This window comes from Chironomus tepperi, unplaced genomic scaffold (assembly GCF_022539635.2).
Source record: "Chironomus tepperi strain 1889 unplaced genomic scaffold, CSIRO-AGI_Ctep_v1 contig_12, whole genome shotgun sequence".
NCBI lineage: Eukaryota > Metazoa > Arthropoda > Insecta > Diptera > Chironomidae > Chironomus > Chironomus tepperi.
This window is the reverse complement of record NW_027226134.1, coordinates 107,138-122,978: the sequence shown is the minus strand read 5'-3', so window position 1 is coordinate 122,978 and position 15,841 is coordinate 107,138. Positions and strand designations below refer to the sequence as shown.

Sequence of the window (15,841 nt, the reverse complement as noted above, 5' to 3'; positions counted from 1 at the left end):
TCATGGGAAGATGAAACAATTGAAATTTAGTCAACCACCGAGTCAGATTGACAATCTCCCCAACTTCCCATTCGATCGCAGTAAAGGAAGACTGCATATTTAGTGTAAATTTGTCTATAGTCAGTGACATGCCAAGAGTTTCAGACACAAAGAGAACAACAAGTCGCCGTGACAAAGACAAAACGTCAGAGACAATTGAGGGCACCTTGATATCTCAACTGTAATCAGCAAGTAATAGATTTGTCACGGTATTTACTGATAAGCACACAATTTTATCAAATTCTTTTAAAGCATTGTGTTCTTGACAGCAACTGTGGTACGATACGTCAGTAAACTATTCGCTTACACGTTTATAAATTAAATTAAATTAGTTAATAAGCAAAGAAGGAATGAACTACAATTTAAACTGAAGTCAAATAAAAAAAAAAAAAAAAAAAAAAAATTTAAAGTTCGAAAAGCACTAGTTGAGTAAAAGATCCAAAATCCGGCACAAAGCCGATGTGATACTGAATGTAAAATCAGAGTCAGGCCGGTCAGTACCAAGCTTGAGTCAAAGTCAAGCCTGCCCGTTTCAGGCCTGAGTCAGAGTCACGCCGGATGGTCTCAGCCCTAAGTCAGAGTCACACCGGCCGATCCCATTCACGAGTCAGAGTCACGCCGGCCTGTCCCAGGCCTGAGTCAGAGTCACGCCGGCTTGGGATCGGATTTTTGATCAATTTACCGATTTGTGCTATTTGTAAAGTTTGAATCTCAATAGTAAATTCCGAATGGGATTCAAACCTACATTCTTTAATTTAAGTCACCAACTCTTCCCTCAAAATTATCATGGATTAATCTGTAGTATGGCAAAATTATTATCCTATTCATGTAGCTGCATTCCTTATTTTAATATATAAATCAATCATTTAAGGTTCACATCATGTTTTGTAGAACAAATCAGCCTAAAGTCTATTTTGACAATTCTAATACCAAACTAAGAATTCCTTTAAGTTCAACAAACATTGACAGAATTTTTTATGTGACATGATCTCATCTTCTATAAACACAAGAATTTCTATCAAAACAAAACTATACCGCATGTAGCATGCGGCATGCGAACCATACCGTATAGACACCGACTGAATACATGCTTGTGTAATGTTTTTGTGTCACAATGTTTTTGGAATATTTTAAATAAAAATTATATGGCAATTCATAAATCCATAATTATTCAATTTTTATCCATAAATCTAATATATCCACAACTGTGCTGCATGTCAATAATTCTAATTTAAGTCAAAACTTCAACAAATTTTCACAATCAAATGTTTGTAAACAATGGCTGGAATCGAACAGCCACAAATGTCTGCAACACAAAATGCAGGGTAAGTAACAGAAACATTTATTTTAAAACTGTCAAACATTGGCAGTTCCAGTTGAGCCGCAGAACGTGTAAGACGTGTGTGTATCGTGCTGTTCTTTACATATTTGAGTGTTTATCCTTACAATATCCGATTTGAATCCTGTGTCAGTTATTTACAATCGTGTTATGCAAACTAAATATTAAAGAAAAAACAAGCAATTAAGCACAGAAATAGGAAAAATTAAGGCATAAAAAATTGGTTATTTTATATGATAGTGTTAGTGTTAAGCCAATCAATTATTCAACCTGCTTGAATTTAAACTGATAAGATTTGAAGCTAAACGGACGAAGTGAAAAGGATTAGAATAAGGAAATAATACATCTCAAGGAATACCGTCAATTAATATAATAAGCAGCTTGTGGAAGCGACAATTTAAAGGTAAAATTAATCAAGATGACTAATTCTTTAAGCTTTGGGCGTTAACCGATTTTTAGTTGATCGTTAATGCAAAAAATAAGCATCAAATAAATTAATTGTGAGAACTTTCCAACGACTGATCATGCCTGTGAATGTGAATATGTGATAAATAAATTGGAAATTCATGAAATTATTCGATAAATTTAAATTCTTGTATAAAAATGCGATCGCGATGGGTGTGGATTGACACAACATTAACTACATTGTGTTGTTGCTCAAAGCATGCTTGACCAATTTTTTTCTATTGAAATCAAATATGTTTTATCAATTAAAATTGCTACTTCATCCTCAATTGGTTAAAGTAATACAAAATCGATTTACAGAATAGAAATCAATTATTATTCAAATTTTCACATTTTGGACGGTAAAAACAGCCTAAAAAGACTGACTTCAGTTCATTATTCAAGTGACGTTGAACATTCATACACGTATAATAACGTGAAATAAAATACAATGAAACAGGTTTTTTATTGTTTGGTATTTCTTTTTTGCCTTAGTGTGCTTGCTACCCGCCGTTGAAATATTTATGTCTATGTATACATACTCGTAGCAGCTATCATCAAAACAGAATCAATTTGGTTTTTGCCGGGAATGAAAGATTTCAACGGAAAAGATGCGGAACCATTTGAAATAGGAAAAGAGATATATCCTATTTATTTAGTAAACAATAGAAACAATAACAAGACTTAGTTCTCAATAGGGTTGCATTTCCTCTTAATTCACATATTTACTCATACAAGCTAACTACAATGAGTTAAGGACGAAAGGTGTTTATTGACAAAAGAGCCAAAAATGTACAAGACCCTTACCTGCTTTGCCAATTGCATGCATGAGGTATTGCATTCGTGCACAAAAAATGTTCTATATGCAGCACACACAGATGTCTATAATAAAAAAGTATAAAATTTTAATGACTAAAAGTGCATTTTTTGCAGAATAGATAAAAAAATGAAGATTATGTTCAGCCACATGTTTTAAATTTTGTGCATTATAATTAACCAATTTTTTTATGTTGCTAGAAGCGCAGTATTAACAGTAATATGACCGCAGAACGTTTTTTGTTTGTTAGTAACATGTTAAGGTGAAGATGAACTGTATACAAAGTTTGTTTTGTCTGCTGGATGTTTGGATTTGAGAATATTTGATGAGTTTTTGGATGTTTTGCTTCAATTGTTGTAGCTTCAGTCGACCTTAAATAGGAATGATCATTAAAATTCTTGGAATAGTCAATCTTTAGAGATTTATTCATCTTATCTTCCTTGTTTTGTATTTTAGGTGATTTTCCTTAACATTCTTAGTGGAATAGCTAGCGGATGACAATTATTCAGCTAGATTTAGTGCCAGAAATCGTTAAATTAAATGCCAACTCAGTTAAAATTGAGTTCTTAATATCATTTACTGATTAAATCATGAATATCTAGTTTCAATCCTAGTTTTACTCCCTAAAAATGAGAATTTATGACATAACGTTCATTTGAGATTCAAATAATATTTATTATACATAGTTGAAGACCCCTTTTGATGCGAAAGTTCAGTTTGTATTTGAACTTTGAAGAATAAACATTTAATTTGATAATTTCAATCCGTACAAAGTTCTTAATTACAATTACATCCAGCAACAATCACAATAACATATCACTTAACGTTTCTTAATGTCCTAAAAAGATCCAGACATAGATTTAGTCAAAATTTTCACAAAAATCATTCCAATTGGATATTTTTCAACATTCAAAACACAAAATGCGTCACTTACAAAACATCATTCCCATGCCTAAGACAATGCATTGTTTGTGTGTTGCATGCTCGTTTAACGTTTCTTGTACTTTAATTAAATTTCATAAGAAGAAAACTGTAAAATGCTAGTTTTTTTATCAAAATAATATCACTTTCTATGGATTTATAATTGTTATTTGAAGTAGTATATGCAGCAGTGCTGAGGGTCACTATCAGTTTCGAATAATTAAAATTGTAAGAGTAATTAACCTCTCAACAAAAGTATCGAATTTCAAGATATTTCTTTCATTTCTCTGAGGGGTTGACTATAGTTCCCAAATGAGCAAATATATCCATATCGGAAATGTCTCAATAGCTTTATATTTTTAAAATATTCTTCTCATGGAATGTTTCAAGTTTTGTTTATTTATTTTGTCATATATCTACTCATTTTCTATGCAAATAATAACATGACACCACTTTATTATTGGTGATGAAATATTAAGGACATGACTGTATATGTGAAATGACAAGTGTATTTGACATTATTTATCATCACTGTGTGTTGAGTAATTTATGTTGATGGATAGAATAAAGAAAGTATTCTCAATACTGTATAAGCATATCTTTCTGTTTCATCTTTCATTTTATCATATCGCACTTATACAGAAGTTGTAACCACATTATGTGTACACTGTTGCTTGTGTCTAAAGCGAAAAATGTGTCGTTTAAGTTTCGATTTCTTTCTTTTGTTTTGTAAGCTGTTACATTGTTGGGTATGGAGTATTTTTGGGAAGTGAAAATTAGCGGTGTTTAACTAATTAATCAAGCTTGCTATAATGTCACGAAATTGTGATTTTACAGCATTATTTTGAGCAGATAAGGGAGCATTTGATTTTTGGAGAAACTGGGTATATGACAGATAAACGAAATGAAGGCATATTGTCAGTTGCTAGTCACAAAACCTTACAGATAGATTTTAATCTGAATTAAGGTTCAAATCCTATTTGTTCCTACTCAATTCCATGTATATGTGAATCGCAATGGCTCGATGGTTTAGTGGTTTCGTTCTTCGGGACTTAATTACAATACTCCGACTCCAGTGGTCATGGGTTCGAGACTCAGCAGGAGAAATGCTTCACTTGTTCTTTTTCGAATCTATAGCACTGTAAACTCAGATCCAGAGCCTTCCTATGTAGGCTGCAGGCACAAATGTAATCTAAAGAGTGATTAGGATGGAACTATCTAATCTATAGTTCTATGTATGAGCGGGGGAGGTCAGCCAATCCCTCACTCGTTAAACTATCATTAGCTTTTGTACTCAACTACCTTTTATAGCACATAATGCACAGCTATAGATCTCTTAAGGTCTGAACAGTTTAAGTAGTTCAAATTAAATCCCATTCAAGCCACACACATGCTTCAGTTACTAAGAGATCTTCATATCAGCATCAAATAATAATACATACATATCAACAATAATACACACTTCATCCAGCAACATAACATCCAATTCATATGAATTGAGAAAAATTCTCTACAATTTATTGATGACCTCATGACCTACAGCAATATGACTCAGATATAGTCACATGAAATCATGGATCTTAAGTGCCTTTAATCTATAATTCTTTAGACAAAATAAGTAACTAGCTTCACTTATGCTTGATACATTTTTGATGTAAAACAGAAGGGAATGATGAATGTTATTTTCTACGTAAATCCATTTGTCGAGTGCTTGCTGTCCACCGTAAAACAAACCATAATTTTTTAAGGGAAATAACTGTTTTGATCATCATCGTCTGATATTTTTCATCCCATAATTCCAATTCATCTGCTAATAATAGACAATTCATCATATGCGTGAGCACTTTATGGACTAAGTTCTATTTTTGGGGTTGAATTTCCCGTAAATGTGATGGATTAATGCAATTAATCTCATCTGTCTAATGGATTTTAATGACTGGCAAATTATGAGGATATAAATTCTTTTTCAATATCCAGTTGTAGACATTGTAAAGCTTCTGTCCAATATCTCATATGGTCAATGTTTGATCCGAATCTCTTTCAATAATTCAATCAACAAATTTAAATGGATGTCGATAACAATTGAAAATTTTTAAGGCTGTTCAGCTGTTCTGATTTTTATTTATCTCACACAGCTCCCTGCTTTGTTCTATTCTTATTTTGATTTTTATGATCGGCGTGATCTTTCTTCACTTTTTTACTAAATTATTTTAGATTTATGTTGTAAACGCAATAAAATCTATAAATGTTGACATAGTTTATTGATTTAAATTGAGTACAATTTCTCTCCACATAAAGTGGCTGAATATACAATCCAATATTTTAAAATAAATGCAGATATTTTCAGTTTTGAAACATGAAAGAGAGAGGCAGTGTTGGTGTTTTGGGAAATTGTCAGAACTGGATTTAATTTGGATTAAAGTTCTTTGCTGTCTTATTCAGGATGTTTTACTCATTCAGCCTTCTAGTTCTAGGCAAATGTTGTTTATGTCTAGTTATTGTAAGATCCAGGTACACAGGAAGTTAAGGTCTATTTAAATATCTGATTGAGTAATGCGATGTTATATATATTAGTAGATATGCAGCATCTTGTTTCAGATTACTAAATGATCTAGTTGATCAATTGTCAGCGTTTAATGATCTTAGTCAAATTTTAGTTATTCTACATTATAAGTAAAGTTATAGACAAGGTTCGAATCTCATTCAAAACTGTCATATTAAATCTACATCCATTCAAGCTGTCATCAGCCACAAACTGCTTCCTTTTGAGCCCTACTAATTAGACGATTGGAAAAGTTAATTTTAAGCTAGCTCCAAGCTAGTCTACATGAATTTATCCAAAATTGTGAGCTCGAAACGAATATTTTCACGTACTGGTTACTGGATTTAAGCTGTAGATCTGAATTAGAATGGCAACACATTCCTGAATGACACATAACATAGAAAGAGCGAAAAACAGGATCCATTGGTCAGTGTAACTCAGAAATGGAGTGGAATTTGGTATAAATTAGACCACCCTGAAGTCACATCAGCATAAAGACACAACTTTTGCCGTTTCCGTGACATGTGCCTTTCAGACGTCTGATAATGATAATTCAAGCAACCAAATACCCAACTCTGACAAAACCATAAATAAAAGAACTAAATTTACAGCAACAAAAGATCATGCAGCGGTGAAAGGTGCACATTCATGTATGAGATTTATGAGCATAGATTTTCAACATAATCTCCTCTCTATCCAACTTAAAAATGTAACAAAACGATTTAACCAGTGCGTTATGTTGTTTTTCTAATCTTTCTTTTTGAGTTCTAGTGCCTGTATAGAATGAAAAATGTAGTAAAAATAAAGCAGGAGAGAGGGCATGCATAAAAAAAAACTATTTTCTAAGCCACGTGCGGAAATTTCAATTTTTCAATTCTCTTTTTACATGTTCATATATCCTTTCATATTTATTTGTTAGGTACTCGTTCACAGGATGGACTCATACACATGTATATAGTTTTTAATTCTAAAACATATAAAAAAATTTAGTGCAGTTAGGGTTGAGAGGAAATAAAAAAAAAAGAAATAAGCAGTAAAACATAAAACCGTAGTGAAATTCTGAATGAATTACCGATGTTAGATTAAATTTCGTAATTAAAATAGAGAGTAAATGGTACGTGATATGTGTCGCTTTTTTTTACATATTATGTGAAGCGAGTGTGTTATTTATAACAAGCATCTGCCAATTTTTATTATTATTCTCTCGGTCTATACCTTCTCCGCGTGAACAATATCCGCTTGCAGTTCGTTTATGCAGTTACACAAAAATCGCATTGTATGATGGGTTAATTTGACGCTTAACATTCAATTAAATAAAAATCTTTAGCTGTTGAGATCATTGAGATCCAGAGCTGCACTAAGCTATTCAGATCATTTAGATTCAAAAATACGTTAGGGCATTTGGCGACTAATCATTGTTTAACTAGTGAGGTTGCGCCAGACCAGTGCACTCAATAGACCTCCAGTTTATAGTGGGATTAAAGCTGCGCTAAGACGCTTGAGGACGCGCCAGACAGAGTTGTAAAACAGGGAACTGTCACAGGCCAAAACCATACAATTTCCTAATAATGTGAATTTTCTTCTCACAAAACCATACAAATTATTAAATAAATTGTACGGTTTTTACCTGCGATAGGTGCCTGTTTTGTATCTCTGGCGCCATATCTTTGCACTCAGTGTACCTTCAGTTTATAGTGGAATCAGAGCTGATCTAGGGTATTTTGCCCGGAGAATGCGCCAGACCTCTGCACTCAATAGACCTATTACTTATAGTGGGATCAAGAGGTATCAGAGCTGCGCTTGAGCATTTCACCCGGATGGTAAACCAGAGATGATCCTATTGCTGACAAATTATTGTCTCTAGCCTACAAATTGAGGCTGTTAGCCGCGTTTTCACTACTTATGACTCGAAAAAGGGCATTCGAAAATGATTCTCCTGCCGAGTCTCGAACCCATGGCTGCTTGGTCGGTATCACAATAATTAGGTACCAAAGCTCTCAACTATTCAGCCACCGACCCACCTCGACTCAATTTAATATTCACTTAACTTGATTCAGTCCCTTCATCTTAAATATGTGTGATGATTGGATTCCTTCATCTCATATGTTCTGATTCTTTTAAAGGAAAAAGAACTTGAGAACACATAAAAAAATTATTAAAAATTTATGTGAGAAAAAACTGTTTAATGTCTTTATAATCATTAATATCACCGCCTCACAATTTTTTTTATTGTAGCATCTGCTCGCATCTAAAATGTGTTCTCATTTACTATAGCAGGCAATATTGTTTATGTTTGAATCGCATAAAACTGCTAAACATGTTCTTTTGATGCATGCTTTATGTGTCAAGCAAAAAAAAAACAATATTTTGTATGTTGAGTGGAACAATTAGCTCACTTCATCGACTTTAAAATGGAAATATGTATGAAAAAGTTGCTAGTTCTGAGAAATTAGTTAGCGCAGTTCAGTGGCATTTAGGGGTATTGACACCAGAATGAAGACATTTTGGTGAACGGGATCAAGACATTCTGGAGATGGGCATCGGGAATGAGATTGGGACCGGGACCGGAAGTGGGACCGAGACCGAAACTAGGATCGAGTTCGAGACCACAAAGGAACTATCCGGAGTCTTGGTATCGAGATTATTCGAGATCGAGACTTCAAAGAATTCCCTCGTAGTCTCGGTATCCGTTCCATTCTTGGTCTCGTTTTCGGTCCCATTCCTGGTTCCTGCCTTGACTCATTCTCGTTCTCAGTCCCTGTCTCGGTTCCACTTTCTGTTCTATTTCTAGTCCCGATCTCAATCTTATTCTTCGTTTTAGTCTGGATTCCAATCTTAGTCCCGGTCTAGGTTCCATTCTTGGTTCCGGTTTAGATTCTATTCTTAGTTCGTTTTCCACTCTTTGTCCCAATCTCGGTTCCATTCTTGGTTCCGGTCTCGATTCTATTCTTAGTTTCGGTCTCGATCCCATTCTTAGTGTCGGTTCCATTCTTGGTCCCTGTCTAAGTTCCATTTTTGGTCTTGGTCTCGGTTCCATTCTTGAATCCGGTCTCGGTTCTATTCTCGGTTATGTTCTCTGTCTCAATCTCGAAAATTCAATGAAACCGAGACTTCGAGTAACCCCATTGACATGTGCCTCAATTGTCATCTGTCCATAAACTTTTATGACAAAAATTAAAATTGAAAATTTAATAAATTAACAAAAAAAATTTATTCAGCCACTGCCAAAAAATTACCAAAAATCATTATACAGTTCAGAGACAAAATGTAATTGCTCATTCATGAATAATGTAGAGCACTCAAATGCTGCTTTTGAAACATTAAAAAAATGTGCAACTGCCAGTAATCGAGTTATCTTTTTTAAGCATCAATTATGCTCATATGTTTCCATAAACACATATTTTTTATCTCTCACTTCTTGAAAAAAAGCCTTTTAAAGAACTTCACATATGTAGAAGAAAGTAGACAGACTAAAATGCTACAATAATAATGCCGTCATCAATATTACGATAAGACTCATGACAAAAAATTGTCTCGCAGACACTCAGTAGTCACTCAACCATAGAGTTTATTTGTAAACCGGCAATGCACATTTTTTAATTTACCCTGCTGTATATTTTTGTAGCGGTATTTTTGAGAACTGCTTTGGGAATGGGAATGTTGTGGATGGTTTGTCCATTTTTACAGTTGCATGACTGTTTGTTGTTGTATTCTTAAATGCTTTAAGATGATTTCCATATCGAGTCTGAGCAGATAATTAAAGATGGACATATCCAGAGGGTTTAGGATTTTGGGGTCTACCTCTGGGTCAGCCTCATCTCTTTGGATGTAACAATTCAATTTTCTAGGACTTTTCGAATCAAAAATCAAAAAATCCTTACTAAATTATTGCATTCAATGTCTATAAATAGATATTTGGTTGGTCAATGTCAAGCTATAAGGAGGATCATGTAACTGCAAATCTTCTAATTGTCTACTCAAGCAGGACTTGTAGATCAAAGTATATTAAAAGTAGACTGTATGATGTCCTTAAGCAGCGAAAAAGCTACAATGGTCTAGTTGGTTAGGAAGTCGGGTAATCGACTCAAAGGTTCCGGGTTCGATTCCAGGATAAGTCTAGTTGGATTCGGGTGCTTTTTCGCTGTTTTAGTCACACCAACTAGGTTTTGTGTATTCGTGACACACAAATATATAGCATTAATATACCCTGGGTTAGTAGCATGCTGATTTGGTAAAAAGCAAAACTTCCATTGGACAAAAACCGTAATTTCGAAAAAATACGATTAGTCGCATGGTACTGCTCAAGTTTATTATGTATATGCTCAGAATAGCTAGTTTTAGGGTCAAATCATCCTCAAAACTGTATAAATCCCCCTTTGGTGTCCGAAGAAAGTTCAAAACCCAGAAATTTTGAAGTCTTTAAGACTACAACATCTGAAAAATGCGTCACTATACATCACATCCACCTCGGACTTTAATACTTCATTAACGATATATTATCTCCTTTATACCATGTTGTTATGTAGAAAAATGTTATTATTGCCTTTTTTTTCACCCGGCGTACTTAAACAGTAGCATGCAAGTATGCTAAATAAGGCTATATAATAATCAATGTTAATGATATCGAATAGTATGTTTTTAAAATACTTATGCAAACGAGACATACCCAGACATTATAGATCATACATAGAATGAATGAAAATTCTTGATTGTTTATGGATTTTTATAGCCATTATTATAGACATAGAAAGCGTTTTTCGCACTTTTACAACAGTGCGTGCTGTTTGCCATTTATAATGAATATTCATTTCCTTTTTTTGAATCCACTTACCGACGTTTGCTGAATTCATAATAATGTTAATCGAATATGCAGAGATATGAAAAATTTTGGTTAATGACTGCCATTAAGATTCGCAATACAAAACAGTTTTTTGCCATTAATTGCTTATCAGATTTAACCTGTGAAAAATGAGGTGACCATGTTAAATCCAAATGATTTCTATTACTGGTTTGGCTTTGATTGCATAGGACAGTGGTGCGCAACCTTTTATTTTTTGCGGTATATCTTAGTGGAAAGCCTCGATCAAAATCACACACGGTTATTGGCATTTCCAAAAAATATTGGAGGCACACTAATGTGGCACGACACACTGATGTGCCACGACACACTAATGTTGTACGACACACCAATGTGACACGACACACTATTGTGGCACGGCACACTAATGTAGCACTACACACTAATGTGACGTGACATACTAATGTAGCACGACACACTAATGTGCCGCAGCACATAGGTTACCCACCACTGCCACAGCATATGGAAGGCATGGACATCAAATATATGTTTATAACATCAATTCTTGACAAAGTTTCATTTTTACACACAGCAAGGGCCTATTGCTCGTCTGTCAGATTAACAGCATTACATTCGTGTGAAGAAATCTTGCATAACGACTGTGTGTACCTGTTGGAACAGCTTTTTATATTTTTTTAAATTATATACAAAATATTTTCACGCAAAAAGCAGAGAGAGAATTGTAACATGACTCGAACGACGTTTCTCTTACTTCGATCAACATTCATCTTATTTATACAGAACATTTACACATGATTCAATCTAATGAGATAAAGACTTGTCTTGTGGAACAGCATTTATATATAAAGGACATTTTGAGAATTTTAAAAAATTAAATTTTTGCATAAAATTAACATTTTCATTTAAATCATGCCGATTCTTTTCTGTCTTACTGTCTTTCAAATTCAACCAATAATTCTTAGCCTATGGGATATAAATAATATCGATGGACATTAACTGCTAATGCTGTATGGGGATTAATAAATTAAAGAATTATTTCAACTTGTTTTGGAAGTTCATAAATTAATTTTTGGCAAATTTTTGCATAATCTTGTTTTTAACATAAGAATTTTTGGTGGGATTTGTGGAATGGCGCTGTTTAAGGCTTAGAATCAATGGTGAAATTGTAATGGGAATGTTTAATTCAGTGTAAATAAGCTTAAAATATTTGAATACTAAATTTGCAAAACAAGGGGTAATCAACCATGTAAAAGGGGTAATCAACTAAATCAAAAATAGAAGTAAATCATGTCAAAGGGGTAGTTAACTACGTCAAAGAGAAAGTCAATCTTGTCAAAGGGGTAATAAACTACTACAAAGAGGAAGATAAAGGGTAAATTAACTAGAAGACAACATAATTCAAATATAAATTGTCAGTTGACATATTTTCAATATTTGAACTTTAAATTAACTTAATACAAAAAAAGGAGAAATCAACTATTTTTTCAAATATAAATTGACCGTTGACAAATTCTCAATTCCTAAACTTCAAATTTGCTTAATTTCAAGTACATTTGGAAGTCGACTAGGATTTTGTACGGAAAACTCGCCGCGACTTCACTCAAAGTTCGACTCAAACTAAAACATCTCTCAGTTTCCATACCCTGTTCCTCAATGGCATTCCAAACGATAAAGAAAAGAAACAAAAAAGTCATTCAAACTTTAATTCGCCATCTTTAAATTAAATTAAATGACATCAAGCATGAAAATTTATAATCAATGAAAGTCGAGTGAAATTCTTGCTTTTATTATGTAATCGACAATAATGTCTTTCAGTTTCACACGCTTCAGTTACGACAAAAGGAGATGATATGAATTAAGCTGGTTATTGCATATTGACATTCAACTTGGAAATGTGAGACACGTGCGATCAGTGAATTGATTTTTTTTCCTTCTTCTTGTTCTGCATATTTTGTTTACTTTTTGAAGGGTGGATGTAGATTTCTGTCAATTGGACATGATGTTTCAATCATATTGTTGACTTTTCTTGTTCAAATGTTTTGTTGATAATTCTATTTACAGTTATTTATGATTAATTATTTTTGATCGTGGCTGAAGATACCAAAATCTGACTTCAGGCTGATTATACCGTACTCAAATTTCCTCAAATATCAATTCCATTAGAACTCATTCAGAACGAATTTCTTCAATTTTTATTTTCTATAATAAATTTTGCAAAATGCTCGTCGATTAAATTCACGGTAGCTGAATAGAAAGAGATTAAAATTGAAATTTAAAAGGCATGCAGTAAAGGTGTTGCTCAATGTCCATGAATTAATGTTATTGACCTCATCAAATCACGAGATTCACACTCAGTTCTTTATTTACGATCTTAAATCTATTTTTATCAGCACTTTAGAGTTCTTAAGTCATCTTAAGTCAGCATAAACAAAGTATTTTTCCCTGTCTTGACATTCATTTCCTTCAATTTTAAAAAAAGTAATTTTCAAGAGAATTTAAAGAATTAGAAACATTGGATTAAGTTGGATAGAAAACAAATTACAAACTTGACAAATGACGGCAAGAAGTCAATGCCAAAAAATCAAAAGTTTAACTTATTCTCGATGATAAATTACATAAAAACTTTTCTCATTCCATATATAATTTGTTGTGCATGATCATTAAATGCTGATTACTTTATTATGATATAGAGGTTGGAACAAATATAGACACTTGAGATATCTTTGAGAAAATCTGAAGATAATTTCTACCTTTCACGCAGAACTAAAACAACTAGAAATGCTATGGGGCAGTGTTGTTGATTTGGATACTCTTGGGATTTAGAATAGATTATTTAAATTTGGAGTCATTAATAATAATCGATTAATAATCGAAAGAATTAGGGTTAGAAGAAAGTTGGTAAAAGTGAGTGTTTGAACCATGACAATGTCTACTTGAGACAAAAACAAGACAATGTGTGCTTTAAGACAGATACCAGTACACTTCCCCACTTAAGTGCTCTTATCTACTGAGCTGGTGGGAGTTGTGATAAAACCTAGCACAATACTCTCTTATACCCTTCCCAAATAGCATAAGTCGAACTATCCAAAATCTGATTTTTTTCCACGATAAACCTTAGCAAATTGAAGAATTTTTTTTCCAAAAATGTACGAGACTTGAACCTCAAAAATCCCCAATAAATACACGCATTTAAACCAAACCGGGACCAACTCGAAATCTAGCCATCCTGGAGGTTATTATGCTATTTTAGTTTAACCCTATACAGTGCTCATGGCACAACTCTTATCACCGTAACTGATCAAACTGCAAAATTCACGCTTGATATTCCAAAAAGAAAAAATCGATTCAAATCTAGCCCCAAGCCGACGTGATTTTTATTTGAAGTCAGATTCAGTTTAAATTAGGTTCTATGTCAGAGTCTCGCCGATCTGATGACAGATTTTGGATCATTTAACCGGCTTGAGATGTTCTGAATATTCAAATTTTGTCTACAATTCAAGATTTCTGATGTCATTTGAGCTGCAAAATAGAACGATGTATAGAGACTAGGGACTTGGGCTATCTTGAGTCTTGAGATATCTAGAGATCTTGCTGATATTGCTAAAGCACTGGCTTCTCAATTTAACTCCAGAAAGAACCTTTTAGAGGACGTTAGTTTCCCCAGTTTCCCAGGTAAATACCCAAAAATCCAACACTGCACATCAAACTATTTCCACTGACATAAAATAAAACTAAAAGAACAAGATAAATGGCATAGGGCAATAGGAACAAATTAAATCTTCATTGAGACAAATTAGACATATGGTTTCTGTTTGTTGAAAGAAAAAATCATTGCATGACTCCCCGTTAGAAATGAAAGCAATTTCTTTTGCCTAATTAGTTTAGAATTTCGTTTGTTGTTATAGTTTATTCCTTTCTAGTTAATTTAAATACAGAACGCACATTGAGTTTGAAACTATTTAACGAAGACTATCATCTTACGCTATTTCCCCCGCCTTGTCTTTTATGTTAATGGGAATTTAATTCTTTCTCAATTTGAAGTTCTATGACTGACTATAAAGAAGGAAAAAAGCATTCACTACGCTCTAATGGTTTGTTAATATTTATCGATTTAATGGATACAAAAAGTACACAGGCAGTGAAATAATTTTGCAGCTCACTATGAAATCTCAAATATTGTTTACTGAGAATCATGCACGCGTAGATAATTGTTTAAAAAAATATTTAATTGCATATAAATAAGCCGATGCCCATCTTGCATTTATACAATCATAAATATAACCTCAATTTGTGAGGGTGGAAAGGTGCACGAAATAATTCTTATTTATTATTCCCAAATTTCTGTTTAATTGAAAAATAAAAATCCACATGAAATTGGTAGGAATTAAAGACACGATATATGGTAGACTTAACTACACACCCCACATATAACTTACTGAATTTTTTGACCGTTTAGAAGGGGTAACTTGTCATAATGCTTGTTTTCCCTACCTGCTAACATGCATGTTTTGACTTAAAAATGCACAAAATAGCTCTCGCGGCGCCTACAACAAAAACATAATCTCATGCTTAATTAAAAAAATATTAAAATTCAGCAGAATAAATTAAAAATCCATTCGGTTCTTATTATTTTTCTATCCCATTGCTAATTGACCACACATTTTCACTCGCTTGCATGCTTGACTTCTTCTGTTACATGAATATTAGAAATGACATATGCTGCAGACAGAAATATTCCATAATGCACACTTGAGGAAAAAATTTAAAATAAATTGGTTTTAAAACGTTTTTGAAAATTTATTTGAAAAAAATTTTTAGAATTATTTTAAAATTTGAAAATATCAAAAATTTAAATTTTAAAAAACTTAAAATTTGAGAATTCAAAAAGTTAAGATTTGAAAATTTAAAAACTTAAAATTT

The 15,841-nt window shown here is 33.0% G+C and overlaps 1 protein-coding gene across 1 annotated transcript in view; it reads left to right on the top strand.

Moving 5' to 3' along the window:
• The first annotated feature begins 1,426 nt into the window (after positions 1-1,426).
• The window catches only part of LOC139088637 (CD109 antigen-like), a 31,709-nt gene continuing 17,294 nt past the window's right edge, over positions 1,427-15,841 (top strand). Inside the window, exon 1 of the mRNA XM_070637895.1 lies at positions 1,427-1,781. The gene's annotated coding sequence lies outside the window, so the exon portion shown is untranslated. The remainder of the gene's footprint in view (positions 1,782-15,841) is intronic.